Here is a 21,266-nt window from a genome sequence, read left to right on the forward strand (position 1 = left end):
GGTTGTGCTAGGTTTGTGCTAGGGTTAGGGTTGTGCTAGGATTGTGCTAGTATTACGGTTGTGCTGGGGTTAGGGTTGTGCTAGAGTTAGGGTTGTGCTAGGGTTAGGGTTGTGGTAGGTTTGTCCTAGGGTTAGGGTTGTGCTAGGGTTAGGGTTGTGCTAGGGTCAGGGTTGTGCTAGGGTTAGGGTTGTGTTAGAGTTGTGCTAGGTTTAGGGTTGTGCTAGGTTCAGGGTTGTGCTAGGGTTGTGCTAGGGTTAGAGTTGTGCTAGGGTTAGGGTTGTGCTAGGGTTAGGGCTAGGGTTGTGCTAGCGTTAGGCTTGTGCTAGGGTTAGGGTTAGAGTTGTGCTAGTGTTAGGGTTGTGTTATGGTTAGGGTTGTTTTAGGGTTAGGGTTATGCTAGGGTTAGGGTTGTGCTAGGGTTTGGGTTGTGCTAGGGTTAGGGTTGTGCTAGCATTAGGGTTGTGCTAGGGTTAGGGTTGTGCTAGGGTTAGGGTTGTGTTATCGTTAGGGTTGTGTTAGGGTTAGGGTTATGCTAGGGTTGTGCTAGGATTAGAGCTGTGCTAGGGTTAGGGTTGTGCTAGGGTTAGGGTTGGGTTAGGGTTAGGGTTGTGTTAGGGTTAGGGTTATGCTAGGGTTGTGCTAGGATTAGAGCTGTGCTAGGGTTAGGGTTGTGCTAGGGTTAGGGTTGTGTTAGGGTTGTGTTAGGGTTAGGGTTGTGCTAGGGTTAGGGTTATGCTAGGGTCAGGGTTGTGCTAGGGTCAGGGTTGTGCTAGGTTTAGGGTTAGGGTTGTGCTAGGGTCAGGGTTGTGCTAGGGTTTTGCTAGGGTTAGAGTTGTGCTAGCATTAGGGTTGTGCTAGAGTTAGGGTTATGCTAGGGTTGTGCTAAGATTAGAGTTGTGCTAGGGTTAGGGTTGTGCTAGGGTTAGGGTTGTGCTAGGGTTAGGGTTGTGTTAGGGTTAGGGTTGTGCTAGGGTTAGGGTTATGCTAGGGTCAGGGTTGTGCTAGGGTCAGAGTTGTGCTAGGTTTAGGGTTAGGGTTGTGCTAGGGTCAGGGTGGTGCTAGGGTCAGGGTTGTGCTAGGGTTGTGCTAGGGTTAAAGTTGTGCTAGCATTAGGGTTGTGCTAGGGTTAGGGTTGTGCTAGGGTTAGGGTTGTGTTAGGCATAGGGTTATGCTAGGGTTAGAGTTGTGCTAGGGTTAGGGTTGCGCTAGGGTTAGGGTTTTTTCTGGGTTAGGGTTGTGCTAGGGTTAGGGTTGTGCTAGGGTTACGGTTGTGCTAGGGTTAGTGTTGTGCTAGGGTTAGGGTTACGTTTTTTCTAGGGTTAGGGTTGTGCTAGCATTAGGATTGTGCTAGGGTTATGGTTGTGCTAGGGTTAAGCTAGGGTTAGGGTTGTGCTAGGTTAGAGTTGTGCTAGGATTTTGCTAGGGTTAGGGTTGTGCTGGGGTTAGGGTTGTGCTAGAGTTAGGGTTAGGGTTGTGTTAGGCATAGGGTTATGCTAGGGTTAGAGTTGTGCTAGGGTTAGGGTTGCGCTAGGGTTAGGGTTTTTTCTGGGTTAGGGTTGTGCTAGGGTTAGGGTTGTGCTAGGGTTAGGGTTACGTTTTTTCTAGGGTTAGGGTTGTGCTAGCATTAGGATTGTGCTAGGGTTATGGTTGTGCTAGGGTTAAGCTAGGGTTAGGGTTGTGCTAGGTTAGAGTCGTGCTAGGATTGTGCTAGTGTTAGGGTTGTGCTGGGGTTAGGGTTGTGCTAGGTTTGTCCTAGGGTTAGGGCTGTGCTAGGGTTAGGGTTGTGCTAGGGTTAGGGTTGTGCTAGGGTCAGGGTTGTGCTAGGGTTAGGGTTGTGCTAGGGTCAGGGTTGTGCTAGGGTTAGGGTTGTGTTAGGGTTGTGCTAGGTTTAGGGTTAGGGTTGTGCTAGGGTCAGGGTTGTGCTAGGGTTGTGCTAGGGTTAGAGTTGTGCTAGCATTAGGGTTGAGCTAGGGTTAGTGTTGTGTTGGGCATAGGGTTATTCTAGGGTTAGAGTTGTGCTAGGGTTAGGGTTGTGCTAGGGTTAGGGTTTTTTCTGGGTTAGGGTTGTGCTAGGGTTAGGGATATGTTAGTGTTGTGCTAGGGTTAGGGTTGTGCTAGAGTTAGGGTTACGGTTGTGCTAGAGTTAGGGTTGTGCTAGCATTTGGGTTATGCTCGGATTATGGTTGTGCTAGGTTAGGGTTGTGCTAGGATTTTGCTAGGGTTAGGGTCGTGCTAGGATTGTGCTAGTGTTAGGGTTGTGCTGGGGTTAGGGTTGTGCTAGGTTTGTCCTAGGGTCAGGGTTGTGCTAGGGTTAGGGTTGTGCTAGGGTTAGGGTTGTGTTAGGATTGTGCTAGGTTTAGGGTTAGGGTTGTGCTAGGGTCAGGGTTGTGCAAGGGTTGTGCTAGGGTTAGAGTTGTGCTAGCATTAGGGTTGAGCTAGGGTTAGTGTTGTGTTGGGCATAGGGTTATTCTAGGGTTAGAGTTGTGCTAGGGTTAGGGTTGTGCTAGGGTTAGGGTTTTTTCTGGGTTAGGGTTGTGCTAGGGTTAGGGTTGTGCTAGGGTTAGGGATATGTTAGGGTTAGGGTTGTGCTAGGGTTAGGGTTAGGGTTGTGCTAGAGTTAGGGTTACGGTTGTGCTAGAGTTAGGGTTGTGCTAGCATTTGGGTTATGCTAGGATTAGGGTTGTGCTAGGGTTAGGGTTGTGCTAGGGTTAGGGATACGTTAGGGTTTGGGTTGTGCTAGGGTTAGGGTTATGGTTGTGCTAGGGTTAGGGTTGTGCTAGGGTTAGGGTTGTGCTAGCATTAGGGTTTTGCCAGGGTTAGGATTAGGGTTGTGCTAGGCTTAGGGTTTTGTTAGGGTTAGGGTTGTGTTAGGGTTTGAGTTGTGCTATCATTAGGTTTGTGTTAGGGTTACGGTTAGGGTTGTGCTAGGGTTAGGGTTGTGCTAGGGTAAGGGTTAGGGTTGTGCTAGGGTTAGGTTTAGAGTTGTGCTGGTGTTAGGGTTGTGCTAGGGTTAGGTTTAGAGTTGTGCTGGTGTTAGGGTTGTGCTAGAGTTAGGGTTGTGCTAGGATTAGGGTTGTGTTAGGGTTGTGCTAGGTTTAGGGTTGTGCTAGGGTCAGGGTTGTGCTAGGGTTGTGCTAGGGTTAGAGTTGTGCTAGCATTAGGGTTGTGCTATGGTTAGGGTTGTGCTAGAGTTAGGGTTGTGTTAGGCATAGGGTTATGCTAGGGTTAGAGTTGTGCTAGGGTTAGGGTTGTGCTAGGGTTAGGGTTTTTTCTGGGTTAGGGTTGTGCTAGGGTTAGGTAATGATAATGATATGGCTGGTAGTGTCGAGCGCAAGTGTTTGTTACTTGAGTTTGCATTGGGTGCTCGGGTATGCACTAAGTATCGCGGGTGCTCAAGTGGCATGCTAATGACTAATGACAACTTATTTGATATAATGACCTAATGTTATCAAATTCTGCGTCGTACCTCTGGGTTCTAAATATTCACTATACCGCTTGATAAAATCCTTGAGGGGTATAGTTTCCAAAATGGGGTCACTTGTGTTTCCACTATTTAGGCGCATCAGGGGCTCTCCAAACACGACATGGCGTCTGCTCTTGATTCCAGCCAATTTTGCCTTCAAAAAGTCACACAGTGCTCTTTCCCTTCCGAACCCTGCCGTGTGACCAAACAGTGTATTGTCCCCACATATGGAGTATCGGCGTACTCAGGAGAAATAGCACAACAGTTTTTGGGGTCCATTTTCTCCTCTTACCCTTGTGAGAATAAAAAATTTGGGGCTAAAAGATTATTTTTGTGGAATAAGTTTGATTTTTTTATTTTCACGGCTCCATGTTATAAACTTCTGTGAAGCACCTGGGGGTTGAGGGTGCTCACCACACATCTAGATAAGTTCCCTGAGGGGTCTAGATTCCATAATGGTGTCACTTGTGGGGGGTTTCCACTGTTTAGGCACATCAGGGGCTCCCCAAACGCAACATGGCGTCCAGTAATTATTCAAACAAATATTACAATCCAAAAGTCAAATGGTACTCCTTCCGAACCCTGCCGTGTGCCCAAACAGTGGTTTTCCCCCACATATGGGGTATCAGCATGCTCAGGAGGAATTGCAAAATTAATTTTAGGGTTCAATTTTTCTGATACCCTTGCGAAAATAAAAAAATTGGGGTCTAAAGTAACATCTTTGCGAAAAAAGTTAAATGTTCATTTTTTACTTCCACATTCCAAAAATTTCTGGGAAGCACCTGAAGGGTTAATAAACTTCTTAAATGTGGTTTTGAGCACCTTGAGGGGTGCAATTTTTAGAATGGTGTCACTTTTGGGTATTTTCTGTCATAAAGGCCGCTCAAAGTCACTTCAAATGTGAAATGGTCCCTAAAAAATGGTTTTGTAAATTTTGTTGTAAAAATGAGAAATCGCTGGTCAACTTTTAACCCTTATAACTTCCTTAAAAAAAAAATTTTGGTTCCAAAATTGTGCTGATGTAAAGTATACATGTATGTGGGAAATGTTATTTATTAACTATTTTGTGTGACATATCTCTCCAATTTAAGGGCATGAAAAGTCAAAGTTTAAAAATTGCGAAATTTTCAAAATTTTCGCCAAATTTCAGATTTTTTTCACAAATAAATGCAAGTCATATTGAAGAAATTTTAGCACTATCATGAAGTACTATATGTCACGAAAAAACATTCTCAGAATCAGTGAGATCTGTTGATGCGTTCCAGAGTTATTACCTCATAAAGTGACAGTGGTCAGAATAGTAAAAATTGGCCTGGTCATTAACGTGCAAACCACACTCGAGGGTAAATGGGTTAAACATCTGGCTACTGCAGGTGATTGTCAGGTCTATCCCATAGCGAGACCTATGAAACAGCTCTGGCAGCCCTGGGAAGAGTCGGCTAGAGGTGTGGCCAGACTAGGCTTTTCCTCAGCCAGATCTTTAAGGCATATTTTCTCTAAAACACTACAGCATTTCATATAAAAATGTACTTATGTGCAATCATGCAGCCAGGTTCTGATTCATGCTGCCAGCAAATTGAGTAGCATGACTCAGGTGACAGATTACACTTTGAGGCTGTTATAATTTACACCGCCCCCCACCCTTACAAAATACATATATTTTTTTCCTATTGACATAACCCTTTAAAAGATTGATTTTTGCAGCATGATTTGGAGGTTTGTATGACACCATTTATTTACTTTACTATATAATGTATTGAAAACGGAAAAAAGATTACGGGATGAAACATGTACATATATGAATATATGCACATATAAATATATACATATACAGTGGGTACGGAAAGTATTCAGACCCCTTTAAATTTTTCATTCTTTGCTTCATTGTAGCCATTTGGTAAATTCTAAAAAGTTCTTTTTTTTCTCATTAAAGTACACTCTGCATCCCATCTTGACTGAAAAAATACCAGAAATGTAGAAATGTTTGCAAATTTATTAAAAAAAAAAACCCTAAAATATCACATGGTTATAAGTATTCAAACCCTTTGCTCAGACACTCATATTTAAGTCACATACTGTCCATTTCCTTGTGATCCTCCTCGAGATGGTTCTACTCCTTCATTGGAGTCCAGCTGTGTTTAATTAAACTCATAGGACTTGATTTGGAAAGGCACACACCTCTATGTATAAGACCTCACAGCTCACAGTGCATGTCAGGCCAAATGAGAATCATGAGCTCAAAGGTACTGCCCAAAGAGCTCAGAGACAGAGTTGTGGCAAGGCACAGATCTGGCCAAGGTTATAAAAGAATTTCTGCATTACTCAAGGTTCCTAAGAGCACTGTGGCCTCCATAATCCTTAAACGGAAGAAGTTTGGGACCACCAGAAGTCTTCCTAGACCTGGCCATCCTGGCAAACTGAGCAATCGTGGGAGAAGAGCCTTGGTGAGAGAGGTAAAGAAGAACCCCAAGATCACTGTGGCTGAGCTCCAGAGATAAAGTAAGGAGATGGGAGAAAGTTCCACAAAGTCAACTATCACTACAGCCCTCCACCAGCCAGGCCTTTATGGCAGAGTAGCCCGACCCTCAGTGCAAGACATATGAAAGACCGCATAGAGTTTGCTCAAAAGCACATGAAGGACTCCCAGACTATGAGAAATAAGATTCTCTGGTCTGATGAGATGAAGATAGAACTTTTTGGTGATAATTCTAAGCGGTATGTTTGAAGAAAACCAGGCACTGCTCATCACCTGCCCAATACAATCCCAACAGTGAAACATGATGGTGGCAGCATCATGCTATGGGGGTGTTTTTCAGCTGCAGGGACAGGACGATTGGTTTCAATTGAAGGAAACATGAATACAGCCAAGTACAGAGATATCCTGGATGAAAACCTCTTCCAGAGTGCTCTGTACCTCAGACTTGGCCGAAGGTTAACCTTCCAACAAGAAAATGACCCTAAGCACACAGCTAAAATAACAAAGGAGTGGCTTCAGAACAACTCTGTGACCACTCTTGAGTGGCCCAGCCAGAGCCCTGACCTAAAGCCAATTGAGCATCTCTGGAGAGACCTGAAAATGGCTGTCCACCAAAGTTCACCATGCAACCTGATGGAACTGGAGAGGATCTGCAAGGAAGAATGGCAGAGGATCCCCAAATCCAGGTGTGAAAAACTTGTTGCATTATTCCCAAGAAGACTCATGGCTGTACTAGCTCAAAAGGTTGCTTCTACCCAATACTGAGCAAAGAGTCTGAATAATTATGACCATTAGTGTTGAGCGAGCATGCTCGATACTGCTCGGTACTCGCCCGAGCATCACGCTACTCGGGATGTTTGGCGAGCTCCGAGCATTTCCGGGTTACTCGGGCAGGAGCTCGGGTCTCCGCCCTGCATGTTTGGCGCTCTTTACAGAGCCAATGAACATGCAGGGATTGCCAGCCAGTCACTGTAAGGCCGCAGCCATGTTGTTTGTGGGCATTACAGTGATTGGCTGGCCGCAAGGCGTCACCTCGAGTATTTAAAACCGGGCGCCGCCATTTTGGACACAGTCGCTCCGGATCAGACAGTGTAGGGACAGCGCTGCTGATTTAGGGAGAGATATATCCTGCGAAATAGTTAGTGTGGGGTCTGTGAAGGCTGCCAGATCAAACAAACAGTCCTTCTCAGGACTAATATCCATCCCAGATATCAGGCAGGCAGGCAGGCTGTATAGGAGATGCAGTGGTTATATCAGCAAATGCTGCATTACAGTCCTGTGTGCTCCTGTTGCTGAAATTGCTGGACTTAGCTCCAGGTCTCGGGGGCCAGGAAAAATCCTTTTTTTTTCATCTAAATCCTCTTTTTTTTTTCCTCCTTCACACTGTACAAATACCCGTCTTATTAACCTTTTGGTGTCCCCCCCCCAAAAAAAAAAAAAAAAAAAAGTGTGTCTGATTTTTCAGACACAAATATATCTGTTGAAAATAGTCTGGTGTAGGCCAGGGAAATAGAAGTGTGGTTTTGCAGTTCCATGGGCCATTTGTATCTAAAAAAAACAGTTTGAGTGTGTCGCTCACTGTTCAGCCGCAAATATATATATTTTAAAAAGTCTGGTATACACCAGTAAATAATAAATGTGGTTTTGCTGTTCCACGGTAAAAAATCTCTATTATCCTGTTTTTGGCATTTTTTGCCGTAAAAAAAAAAAATAGTTTCTCCCTGATTTTTCAGACACAAATATATCTGTTGAAAATAGTCTGGTATAGGCCAGAGAGATAGAAGTGTGCTTTTGCTGTTCCACGGTAAAAAATCTCTATTATCCTGCTGTTGGCATTTTTTGCCGTAAAAAAAAAATAATAGTGTCTCCCTGATTTTTCAGACACAAATATATCTGTTGAAAATAGTCTGGTGTAGGCCCGAGAAATACAAGTATGGTTTTGCAGTTCCACGGTTCAAACCTTTGTATTATCCACTTTTGGGCCATTTGTATCTAAAAAAACAGTTTGAGTGTGTCGCTCACTGTTCAGCCGCTAATATATATATATTTAAAAAAGTCTGGTATACACCAGTAAATTATAACTGTGGTTTTGCTGTTCCAGGGAAAAAAATCTCTATTATCCTGCTTTTGACATTTTTTGCCGTAAAAATTAAATAGTGTCTCCTGATTGTTCAGACACAAATATATCTGTTGAAAATAGTCTGGTGTAGGCCCGAGAAATACAAGTGTGGTTTTGCAGTTCCACGGGTCAAATCTCTGTATTATCCTGCTTTTTTGCATTTTTTGACGTAAAGAAAAACAGTAGTGTCTCCTGATTGTTCAGACACAAATATATCTGTTGAATATAGTCTGGTGTAGGCCCGAGAAATACAAGTGTGGTTTTGCAGATCCACGGTTCAAACCTCTGTATTATCCACTTTTGGGCCATTTGTATTTAAAAAAAACAGCTTGAGTGTGTCGCTCACTGTTCAGCCGCAAATATATATATTTAAAAAAGTCTGGTATACATACACCAGTAAATTATAACTGTGGTTTTGCTGTTCCACGGTAAGAAATCTCTATTATTCAGCTTTTGGTATTTTTTCCGTAAAGAAAAACAGTAATAGTTTCTCCCTGATTGTTCAGATTGTTTAAAAGAGTCGGGTGTAGGCCAGAGAAATAGAACTGTGGTTTTCCTCTTCCACGGTTCTAATCTACTTTTTATTACCCTTTTTCCATTGATAGTGCGAGTGTAAGCTATTTAACTTACTTTACAATGGGCAAGGCGCGTGGCAAGGGACGTGAAAGTGGACGTTCTGGTGATGGTGCGTGCAGAGGACGAGGCCGTGGCCAAGGTGAAAATGTGCCACAACAAACAGCCACATCTTCTCGCTCCCATTTCTTGACCGAACTACTAGGGAAGCACAGAACAACACCAGTATTGCGAACTGATCTGTGTGAACAGGTTATTAATTGGATAGCAGATAAAACTTCCAGTTACCTGGGCACCACCACCTCCGGCCTGTTTTCCACACGGTCGACTCTTAGAAGCCGTGAGTCTCGACCGCATACTCCTTCTCACCCTGATGCTCCTTCCTCCCACCATGCCGAGTGTCGTCAGACAGCAAGTGATCCCACACTTGGACACTCTGAAGAGCTGTTCACTGGTCCATTTCCAGATTTGTGCCCCTCGCCTGCTCCGCTTGAAGTGGTGGAAGAGGAGATCCCATCTAGCGATGCCCAAATATTTGAACAGCGACGGCCACAGGAAGTCGACGCTGGCAATTTGTCACAAGAGGTGGACGATGACGAGACACAATTGCCAGGAAGTGAGGAGGAGGATCGTGGTGCGCAAGTGGAAGAGTAGGAGGTGGTGGATGATCTACTAACTGACCCAACGTGGCAGGAGGACATGCAGAGTGAGGCCAGCAGCACATAGGGGGAGGGAGGCAGAGTACCCCAAAAGGCAGGAAGAAGCAGTGTGGTGGCAGCAGACAGAAGGTGGGCAACCGTTCCCCGTAACACCAACACGAGGGACGTTGGCAGTACAACTGGTAGGTCTTCCAGAGTCTGGAATTTTTTTAAAGACTCTGCTGATAACACCAAAAAGGCCATTTGTACCACCTGCCATGCCAGCATCAGCAAGGGTGACAAAACTACCAGCCTGACCACCACCAGCATGATCAGGCACATGGCAGCAAAGCAACCGACTTTGTGGGCCGAACCCCAGGGTCCACGACCAGTGTCAGCGGGTGTCACCACTGCTTCTTCCACTGTTGTGTGTGCAATAGAACCCCCTGTTGTGTGTTCAAGGCAATCCCCTGTCCATACTGCATGCAAAGATGCCCCCTCCTCTCAGTCTTCACTTGTTATGGCAGTTTCTCAAGAAACAGCATCAACGTCCACGTCCACGTCCCACCGCAGCGTTCAATTGTCCATATCCCAGACCATTGAACGAAAGCGGAAATTCGCAGCTAACGCCCCACAGGCCACAGTCCTAAATTCGCACATTTCACGACTGCTTGCGTTGGAAATGCTGCCTTTTAGGCTGGTGGAGACGGAATCCTTCCGCAACCGTATGGTGGTGGCCGTCCCTCGGTACTCGGTCCCCAGCCGACACTATTTTGCCCGGTGTGCCATCCTCACACTACACAAGCACGTGTCCCAAAACATCTGCCGTGCCCTCAACAACGCAGTTACTGGGAGACTCCACCTGACAACGGACACGTGAACAAGTGCTTGTGGCCAGGGATGGTACATCTCCCTGATGGCACACTGGGTAAACATAGTGGAAGCTGGAACCCAGTCGGACCTTGGGACGAAACACATCCTCCCCACACCGAGGATTGCGGGCTCTATGTCAGTCAGAGTTGTCCCCACAGTGTACAGCTCCAGCGCATCCTCCTCCTCCTCCTCATGTTCAGCCTCCATCTCAGATATCACCACATCAGTTACAAGCTGTAAGCACTGCAGTACTGCCTCCGCCAAGCGGCAATTGGCTGTGCTGAAACTTTTAAGCTTAGGTGAGAAACCTCACACTGCTTGTGAGTTGTGGACAGCTGCGAAAGAGCAGGCAGATCTGTGGCTGAGACCGCTGAACCTACATCCAGGCATGGTGGTGTGTGACAATGGCCGTAACCTGGTGGCGGCTCTGAGGCGAGGCGTGATCACACACTTACCATGCCTGGCTCATGTGCTTAACCTCGTGGTTCAGCGCTTTCTTAAATCGTACCCCTAGTTGCCAGATCTGCTTGTCAGAGTACGCCGCCTGTCAGCTCATTTTCACAAGTCGGCTACAGCTTCCGCCGCCCTTGCTGTGTTGCAGCAGCGTTTGCAGCTTCCGTCACACCGACTGGTGTGTGATGTCCCCACACGTTGGAACTCTACCCTCCACATGTTGCAAAGGATTTGTGAGCAGAAGAGAGCAGTTGTGGAGTACCAGCTGCAACAAGGCCGTCGATATTCAGGTCAGACTCCACACATAAGACCTCAGGAGTGGACCTGGATGTCTGACATCTGTACCATCTTGACAAACCTTGAGGAGTCCACCCAGATGGTGAGTGGCGATCATGCCATCATTAGCGTCAGCATTCCACTTGTCTGTCTTTTGCAACGCTTTCTGCAGAGAATTAAAGAGGAGGCATTGCAGCCAGAGTATGATGAGATGGATCAAGAAGCCGTAGCGGTCGATTACACACAGCCCAGCCTCATCTCATCACAACGTGCATTGGGGGACAATGAGGGAGAGGAGGAGGAGGAGGAGGAGGAAGAACAGGAGCTTGTATCATGCGCTGTAGACGGTAGTACCTGTACAACTGTCATAACCGTCGGTTCAGCGTGGGTGGCCTGAGGACAGGGGGGAGGAGGAGGAGGAGAGCATGGTCAGTCGTCATCTTGGTGAGTACACGGAAGTCTTGCCCGTTACCAGTCTGGCACGCATGGCTGACTTTATGTTGCGCTGCCTTAACCATGACCCTCGTGTTGTCAAAATGTTGGGTGACAGTCATTACTGGTTGGTGACACTTTTAGACCCCCACAACAAGGAGAACTTTCACTCTCTTATTCCTGAGGTGGAGAGGTCTACAAAAATGGGGCAGTACCAGAAGGCCCTTGCTGCAGAACTGTTAAAAAAGTTCCCATCTGAACACGCTAGCGGCAGAGGTCACAGTTCGTTGGCCAACCAAGGCGTACAAGTGAGAGAGAGGCAACTCCAATCCAGCAGAGGCAGGGGAACACTGTCAACATTCTGGGACTGTTTTCTGAGACACGCCCAGCTTACAGGCCCTGAGGCGCGGGATACTCTCACAAGGAGTGGAAAGTTTCAAAAGATGGTGAGGGAGTACTTTGCCGACCGTGCCAGCGTCCTCCGTGATTCCTCTGTGCCTTTTAATTGTTGGGTATCCAAGCTGGACACTTGGAATGAACTCGCTCTGTACTCCTTGGAGGTCCTGGCCTGCCCTGCCGCTAGCGTGTTATCGGAGCGTGTTTTAGTGCCGCTGGGGGAATTATAACTGATAAGCGCACTCGCCTGTCAACTGACAATGCTGACAAGCTGACCCTTATCAAAGTGAACAAGGGCTGGATTGGGCCAGACTTCTCATCACCACCAAATGACAGCAGAGTAACATAAAGTCAAATCCACTGTGTTTTTTCGGGAAGTGTATTCACATGCACCGCTTCACACCCACACATGGGTATATGCTTCCTCATTTCGGCTGTTTTATGCTCTTCTCCTTATCCTCAGCCTCCATCATTACTATACCACCAGGGTGACCGTGGTCCGTGTTGCCATTATTGAAAGTTCCTCCGTCCTTATTTTTGTCAGCTTTTGCTTGGAAGGCATAAGCAAAGACTGTGGGAGACCCACTCCCCAATAATGGGAATAATATTTTTAAGATGCTGTACTGTATGGCTCTTGTAAGGGGCATTGCAAGTTCCTCCGTCCTAATTTTTCGCAGCTTTTGCTTGGAACGCATAAGCAAAGACTATGGGAGACCCACTCTCCAATAATGGGAATAATGTTTGTAATATGCTGTACTGCATGGCTCTTGTAAGGGGCATTGCAAGTTCCTTTGTCCTAATTTTTGGCAGCTTTTGCTTGGAAAGCATAAACAAATACTATGGGAGACCCACTCTCCAATAATGGGAATAATGTTTTTAAGATGCTGTACTGTATGGTTCTTGTAAGGGGCATTAAAAGCGTCTTGTTAAGCTACTGTGACCTCCACCACTTTTCTGAGGGGCATTAAAAGCGTCTTGTTAAGCTACTGGAACCTCCACGTCTCTTCTGAGGGGCATTAAAAGCATCTTGTTAAGCCACTGGGACCTCCACGTCTCTTCTGAGGAGCATTAAAAGCGTCTTGTTAAGCTACTGGGACCTCCACCACTTTTCCGAGGGGCATTAAAAGCGTCTTGTTAAGCTACTGGGACCTCCACCACTTTTCCGAGGGGCATTAAAACCGTCTTGTTAAGCTAATGGGACCTCCACGTCTCTTCTGAGGGGCATTAAAAGCGTCTTGTTAAGCTACTGGGACCTCCACGTCTCTTCTGAGGGTCATTAAAAGCATCTTGTTAAGCTACTGTGACCTCCACCACTTTTCCGAGGGGCATTAAAAGCGTCTTGTTAAGCTACTGGGACCTCCACGTCTCTTCTGAGGGGCATTAAATGCGTCTTGTTAAGCTACTGTGACCTCCACGTCTCTTCCAAGGGGCATTCAAACCATCTTGTTAAGCTACTGGGACCTCCACGTCTTTTCCAAGGGGCATTAAAACCGTCTTGTTAAGCTACTGTGACATCCACTTTTCTTCAAAGGCGCATTAAAAGCGTCTTCTTAAGCCACTCTGAACTCCACAGCTCTTCCAAGGGGCATTGAAATGTTGTTTTTAATTACCTCTAACCTCCACGACTCTTCCAACAGGCATTGCATTTCCTCCTAATTTTAGTCAGCTTTTGCTTTTCAATGAAAAGGCGAAAACTAAGGGAGACCCACTCCCCAATAATGGATAGAAGGTTTATAGTACACTGTAATCCACGTCTGTTTCAAGGGGTATAGCAGTTCCTCATAATTTTTGGAAAGCCTTCCATTCACTGCTTAGGCCAACAGTGTACAGGAGACCCAGTTGCTATAAATGGAAAAAACGGTTTAGTTAAGGCCCTCTGACCTCCATGTCATTTCCAAGGGGCATTGGAGTGCACTCACTGTATGCCCTATAACTGTGTAGCCGAGCCGCTCATTTTGTTACAGAAACATATCCTACAAGACATACAGTATGTGCTTGACTGGCCTGATATTGATGTGAATGGTCCCTGTTCCTCCTGCTCTTTCTCCTTTGCCACTACCTCATCCATCATTTATCACCTGAAGCTTTGTTTTAACGGGAGTCATAGAACTGGGATAGTAGCAGGAAAACATCCAGCAATCCTCGGAGGAGGTAGAATATGCGCCAAAACGCTGACCACCTCAGGCCTAGCCGCTACTACATACATGCGCTTGCATTCCAAGAAAACAAAGCAGATGCTAACTTCTATCATCATCATCATCATGGGTCCTCACCTTGGCACTCTCAACTCCCCTGATGGAGAAGCCAGGGCCCACCGGAGGAGTCTGGTTCTCTGGTGGGCTCGTCCAATGCTGCCCTGAAGCAGGCCGGGATAAGAAAAGTGTGTGGGAGGGATGTTCCAAGGAGAAATAGGGGCGGCTGGGGACCGAGTATGGATACACCGGCCACCTCCTGGCGGCTGGGGACTGTGTGTGGACACCTGGCCGCCGGGCGGCTGGGGACTGAGTATGGATTCCAGGCCGCCAACGCAGCCATGACGTGGTGGCCAGATTCCGCCTCCACATGCCTAAAAGGCCCAATTTCAAGTGCAAGCAAGCAGTATAGTATTGCAGCCTGTGGGTGGGTGGGTGGTTGGCTGCATATTTGCGCTTGCATTGCAAGGAATGGGAGAGGTACAATTGAACACTGCCCTGGGACAAGGACTTGAACGGGGATAGTTGCAAGTCTGCAACGACAGGTGCAGGGTGGGAGGCATCTTCGCATGTACCATGAACAGGGGTTTGGCATGCACACACTACAGCGGAATAGGCTGTCCTTCCCACTAAATGCACTGGGGAGGGCACAGGTAATGTTTTGGTATGCGTGCTTAATCTTATGTATAAGGCACACCGGGACAAATAGCGGCGGCTGGGGACTGAGTATGGATACCTCGCTGCCGAAGCAGCCATGAGGTAGTGGCCAGCTTCGGCCTCCTCCAAACTAAAAGGCCCCATTTCAAGTGCAAGCTAGCAGTATGGCATTGCAGCCTGGGGGGTGGGTGGGTGGCAGGCTGCACACTTACGCTTGCATTAAAAGAAAACAAAGCAGATGCTAACTTGTATCATCATCCTCATGCTCCTCACCTTGGCACTCTCAACTCCCCTGATGGAGAAGCCAGAGCCCACCGGAGGAGTCTGGTTCTCTGGTGGGCTCGTCCAATGCTGCCCTAAAGCAAGCCGGGCTAAGAAAAGTGTGTGGGGAGATGTTCCAAGGAGAAGTAGGGGCGGCTGGGGACCGTTTATGGACACCTGGCTGCCCCCAGGCGGCTGGGGACCGTGTGTGGACACCCGGCCGCGGGGCGGCTGGGGACCGAGTATGGACACCAGGCCGCCAACGCAGCCATGACGTGGTGGCCAGATTCCGCCTCCACATGCCTAAAAGGCCCAATTTCAAGTGCAAGCAAGCAGTATGGTATTGCAGCCTGGCGGTGGGTGGGTGGTTGGCTGCATATTTGCGCTTGCATTGCAAGGAATGGGGGGGTACAATTGAACACTGCCCTGGGACAAGAACTTGCATGGGGATAGTTGCAAGTCTGCATCTTCTGATGCGGCAAGGATGACTTCTGATGGGCACACTTTTAGGCAGTGACCTGGGTGTCAGAGATGCTTCCAGGGGTCTTCCCCATGCTGTTACCATGTCTTTTGAGCACTGTATGCATGTGTCACACAGCACATGGCCAGATAAGGTTGTAAAATGTTAAAATGACATTTGTCGGTGAATGCATTTGTCACGGTTGAAAGCAATACAAAAGTGCAAAAACGCATAAAAAATGCTACTTGTGAACATAGCCCAAGGTGTGGAGGAGAATTTTTTTTTTTGGTTATTTATTTTACCATATACACAAGTCTTTACCCTGGAAAGAAACTTCCTTAACATATTTCATAGGAAAGCAGTTTCAGTTTCGTTTTTGAACGTTTTATTGTGAGCCCTTAAAAGTGGCTTAATACCTCTGACCACGTTGTTGACAGCAGTGACCTGGGGGTCAGAAATGCTTCCTGGGGCGATAACTATGCTGTCCCCATGTCATTTGAGCACTGTCACTATCGTTTTGGGCACTTGTTAGGCTTTTAAAAGACTGCCGGGGGTGCCGCCGCAAAAATGCTCAGGTCTCCCATAGACTAACATTGGTCTCGTTGCTCGGGTCGAGCACCCGAGTATCACGGCGAGCTCGGCCCGAGCTTCGAGCACCCGAGCATTTTAGTGCTTGCTCAACACTAATGATCATGTGATATGTCAGTTTTTCTTTTTTAAGAAATATGCAAAAATTTCTACATTTCTGTTTTTTTTCAGTCAAGGGTGCACACACAGTGTACTTTAATGAGAAAAAAATGAACTTTTTAGAATTTACCAAATGGCTGCAATGAAACAAAGAGTGAAAAATTTAAAGGGGTCTGAATACTTTCCGTACCCACTGTTTATATATATATATATATACATATATATATATATATATATATATATATACAGTGCTGGCCAAAAGTATTGGCACCCCTGCAATTCTGTCAGATAATACTCAGTTTCTTCCTGAAAATGATTGCAATCACAAATTCTTTGGTATTATTCTCTAAATTTAATTTGTCTTCAATGAAAAAAACACAAAAAGAATTGTCCTAAAGCCAAATTGGATAAAATTCCACACCAAACCTAAAAAAGGGGGTGGAAAGAAGTATTGGCACCCTTTGAAAAATCATGTGATGCTTCTCTAATTCGTGTAATTAACAGCACCTTTAACTTACCTGTGGCACCTAACAGGTGTTGGCGATAACTAAATCACACTTGCAGCCAGTTAACATGGATTAAAGTTGACTCAACCTCTGTCCTGTGTCCTTGTGTGTACCACATTGAGCATGGAGAAAAGAAAGAAGACCAAAGAACTGTCTGAGGACTTGAGAAACCAAATTGTGTGGAAGCATGAGCAATCTCAAGGCTACAAGTCCATCTCCAAAGACCTGAATGTTCCTGTGTCTTCCGTGCACAGTGTCATCAAGAAGTTTAAAGCCCATGGCACTGTGGCTAACCTCCCTAGATGTGGACGGAAAAGAAAAATTGACGAGAGATTTCAACGCAAGATTGTGCGGATGGTGGATAAAGAACCTCGACTAACATCCAAACAAGTTCAAGCTGCTCTACAGTCCGAGGGTACAACGGTGTCAACCCGTACTATCCGTCGGCGTCTGAATGAAAAGGGACTGTATGGTAGGATACCGAGGAAGACCCCACTCCTTACCCTGAGACATAAAAAAGCCAGGCTGGAGTTTGCCAAAACTTACCTGAGAAAGCCTATAACGTTTTGGAAGAATGTTCTCTGGTCAGATGAGACAAAAGTAGAGCTTTTTGGGAAAAAGCATCAACATAGAGTGTACAGGAAATAAAAAGAGGCATTCAAAGAAAAGAACACGGTCCCTACAGTCAAACATGGCGGAGGTTCCCTGATGGTTTGGGGTTGCTTTGCTGCCTCTGGCACTGGACTGCTTGACCGTGTGCATGGCATTATGAAGTCTGAAGACTACCAACAAATTTTGCAGCATAATGTAGGGCCCAGTGTGAGAAAGCTGGGTCTCCCTCAGAGGTTATGTGTCTTCCAGCAGGACAATGACCCAAAACACACTTCCAAAAGCACTATAAAATGGTTTTAGAGAAAGCATTGGAGACTTCTAAGGTGGCCAGCAATGAGTCCAGACCTAAATCCCATAGAACACCTGTGGAGAGATCTCAAAATGGCAGTTTGGAGAAGGCACCCTTCAAATATCAGGGACCTGGAGCAGTTTGCCAAAGAAGAATGGTCTACAATTCCAGCAGAGCATTGTAAGAAACTCATTGATGGTTACCGAAAGCGGTTGTTCTCAGTTATTTTGGCTAAAGGTTGTGCAACCAAGTATTAGGCTGAGGGAGCCAATACTTTTGTCTGGCCCATTTTTGGAGTTTTGTGTGAAATGATCAATGATTTGATTTTTGCTTCATTCTCTTTTGTGTTTTTTCCTTGCAAGCAAATTAAATGAAGATAATAATACCAAAGAATTTGTGATTGCAATCATTTTAAGGAAGAAACTGAGTATTATCTGACAGAATTGCAGGGGTGCCAATACTTTTGGCCAGCACTGTATATATATATATATATATATATATATATATATATATATATATATATATATATATATATATGACAAAGTCACTGGCAAAATACTGGACGGGAGATATGTAGCACTGAGGTTGTTAGCTCCGGTATTTAAAAATAGGAAAAAGGTTCCAGCGCACGAGTGGGTTAAAAAGCCATCTTGGGTGCTAGGGTGATTGAACACCTGTAGAGAGGGAGGGGGTCAGAGGATAAAATCCCAGCCTGGAGAGCATTTGGTGTGGGGGTGGGCTGGAGGTTAAGCTCGTTTTGTATAAGGCTGTGAAACTGCAGACCAGTTACATTGCCCATACTGACCCTGTCCATTACCAAAAGCTCCCAGATTGGACATGTGAGCACTAGGATTGGAAAATGGAGCTATGGAAGAAGTTGGCTTGATCTAAAAAATCATGTTTTCCTTTATATCATGTGGACAAAAACATTCTTGTTCAGCACTTAACTGGGGAAGTGGTGCTACCAGGATGCACTATAGAAAGAACGTAATGTGGCAGAGGTATTGTGATGTTCTGGGGAATCTTATGATGGGAAAGCTTTGGTCTTCACGTTCATGTGGATGCTATTATTGCAGACCCACAGCAACCTTCATCTCAATGGTATTTCCTAATGGCAGCTGCCTCTTTCAGCAGGATAACGCATTTTGCTATTCTCCTAATATAGTATAGTAATTCTTTGAGAGATAAGGTGAAACTATTCAATATTCGGTAAGTAGTTTTATTGTTATGACTGATCAATATATCCCAAAAAATCTATTTATAACACTTAGTTTTGAGTTTCCCTTTTTTTAATGAAGAAACTGATCTATGGCAAATACTATATGGCCTGCCCGCTGCATTTAAAAAAATTAGCTTACTATGGAAATATGTCAAGAGATATCTAAGTGCAAAGGTTGTGTTTTTTTCTATGGGAATGTGAAGGTTAGGGTAATTTCGTTAACATGTAATGCATAGTTGATTATTTACAATTCAGAAAAAGAACTTATGTGTGGCCTTTGTAGTAAAATTGAATTGTCTCTTAGAACATTTGAAAGTTTTCCATGATGTTAGGTAGGAAAAATCATGTTAACAAAAGTAGTATTTCACCTTTATAAAAATATTAACTTCAAGAATTCAAGTTCTTATGGAAAAGTACAGTATAAAACATATGAATTTGGTTTTAGATGGTTTTGCAGACATCTCCTAGTTTTTCATGGACTTAAAAAAAGCAATGCAGAAGATGTGAAAATAAAATTCTTAATACACTTAAAGGGGTTGTCCACGACTCAGAAAATTCCTTCTCAATTGCGATATTCCTCATAAAATCACAGCCTATACTCACCTCTGATGCCGTTGCAGTGATTACTGCACGGATCTCCTGGGGCTTGTGCGACATTGTTATGACAAGTGAGCCCTGGAACCAATCAGCTGCCGCTTAACACTCACTTCCTTTGGATGAAACTGACACCCAGAAGAAGTCAGAGTTGCTGCTGATCTCTGACTTCTTCCAAATGTCAGTTACGTGAATTGAGAGTTAAGTGGCGGCTGAATAGCTCCAAGGACAGCAAGACTGGAGACCTAGTGCCATCATCGCTGTAATGGTGCTGGCATCGGATGTGATTACAGACTGTTGATATTTATACGGGGGAATATAGCAATTGACAAGGGTTTGTCCAAGTAGTCTATGATTGTTCCCCTGAGTTGCTTCCCTGTTCGGTTCCTTCAACACATCTCTATAAACAGTCTTGTGTAATGATGTGTTGACTGGGTTAATAGGTACAAGAAGTGCATGTACACCACAGTGTGAACGGATGGGTTGGAGGTAGGAATGATTGAATTTAGAAGATTTGACTTCTCCAAATTGCACAGATTTGAATTGAATGTTCGTTATTATGCTCTGGGGTCTCTCCAGACCCAGCACATAATAAACAAATGATGTTAAAAAAAGAAGTTAATGCTCATCGGTCACCTTTCCTGCCAACTTGTCATCTTTTCCCCTTTCCCCGTCATGCGCATTCTCTTCGGTCTCTACAGTGAAGGTCAGGTCCTCCGGCTCGACTTGGCCTTGGACATCATTGTGCACTGTCAAGCGACACATGTCGTAACGTCTATGATGTCCGAGGCCTAGTTGAACCGGAAGACCTGGCTTAGAGTGAAGAGACGAAAGAGAATGGGCGATGGGGGATCTGAAAAGAAAAGATGCGGAGGACTGGGTGGCGGGCTGTGGGAGAGGTGAGTTGTGAGGTGAGTATTATTACCATTATATATATATTTTTAAACTGTTTGTAGGCTCTCTATGGGTCAGCAAAATGAAGGCTGAAGCTAGCCACCATTTTGCTGATTTTACATGGGCCCTCTATTTTTTAGCAAAATTACGGCTGCAGCTGAATTTTGTATTTTGTATGGAGCAACTTGAAAAAAAATCTGTATTCTCAAGAATACGATTTTTTATAAAAATTTAAGGAGAATTCAATTTCACTGGATTAAATTTGTTCATGTCTAGTGGGCAGCAATGAAGAATAAACAAAACCCCCAAATTATCTTACTCAATTGTCTGATCAGAAACTTATCGCTAATTATAACTAAAAGAAATGTATTACTTCACCGTTAATAAAAAAACTCTATGGCATGAAAATTGTCCCAATGTTCCCTTTTTGCGTGCACTAAAAAAAAATATGATAGCCTATATGTCTTTTCATCCACGATCAACTGATTTTTCTAGCAAAAGTTCCCCTATGTTTAAGCATTTCATTATCTGAATGAACACACACATCCCTACATGTGGAAATATGACTTCACACAACAATTACGGAAGACTTGTTGGCATTTGCCATTTATGTAATTGTCTGAAGTCCATTAGAGATTATACCTTACTTGCTCACACTATTACAAAGACAAGAAAGAGCTGGTGATTCATATAGGAAACATGTTTTACTGATCAATCAATCACAGCAAATTGCTCAATAGTACTTGACGTAATGAACTCTTAGGTTTCGGTACACACTGAACATGTGATATTTATAGATATGTTTTCAGATTACCTGAAGTGGAATTTGTTAACTGCACTTTGTCAATATACATTTTGCAGACGCCAAGATAGGATTTCATAATTTTTTTAACTCAAGTATACTTTGTTGATTTTCATAATCTAGAAATTTGGAAAGGTAATAGTCCTTTTGCAAAACGGAATGATCTTAAATTTTAGGACTCTGTGCACACCAACTACAGGACATTAATACGCTGACAGCCATGTTGGATCGGTTTTAAAGTAGGTAGAATTAAAGTAATAAAGACCTTGAAGGTGTCTCAATATTTGTAACAGCCAGAATTACACCGTAAAAAATACCAGATGAGAGTAAGGCTTTGAAAACTTGTTAAGGGTCTAAACTCATTGCTAATAAATGTTCAACAAATGACCTAAG

Source organism: Phyllobates terribilis, unplaced genomic scaffold (genome assembly GCF_046119375.1).
Source record: "Phyllobates terribilis strain yellow unplaced genomic scaffold, ASM4611937v1 Scaffold_2__4_contigs__length_985480577, whole genome shotgun sequence".
NCBI lineage: Eukaryota > Metazoa > Chordata > Amphibia > Anura > Dendrobatidae > Phyllobates > Phyllobates terribilis.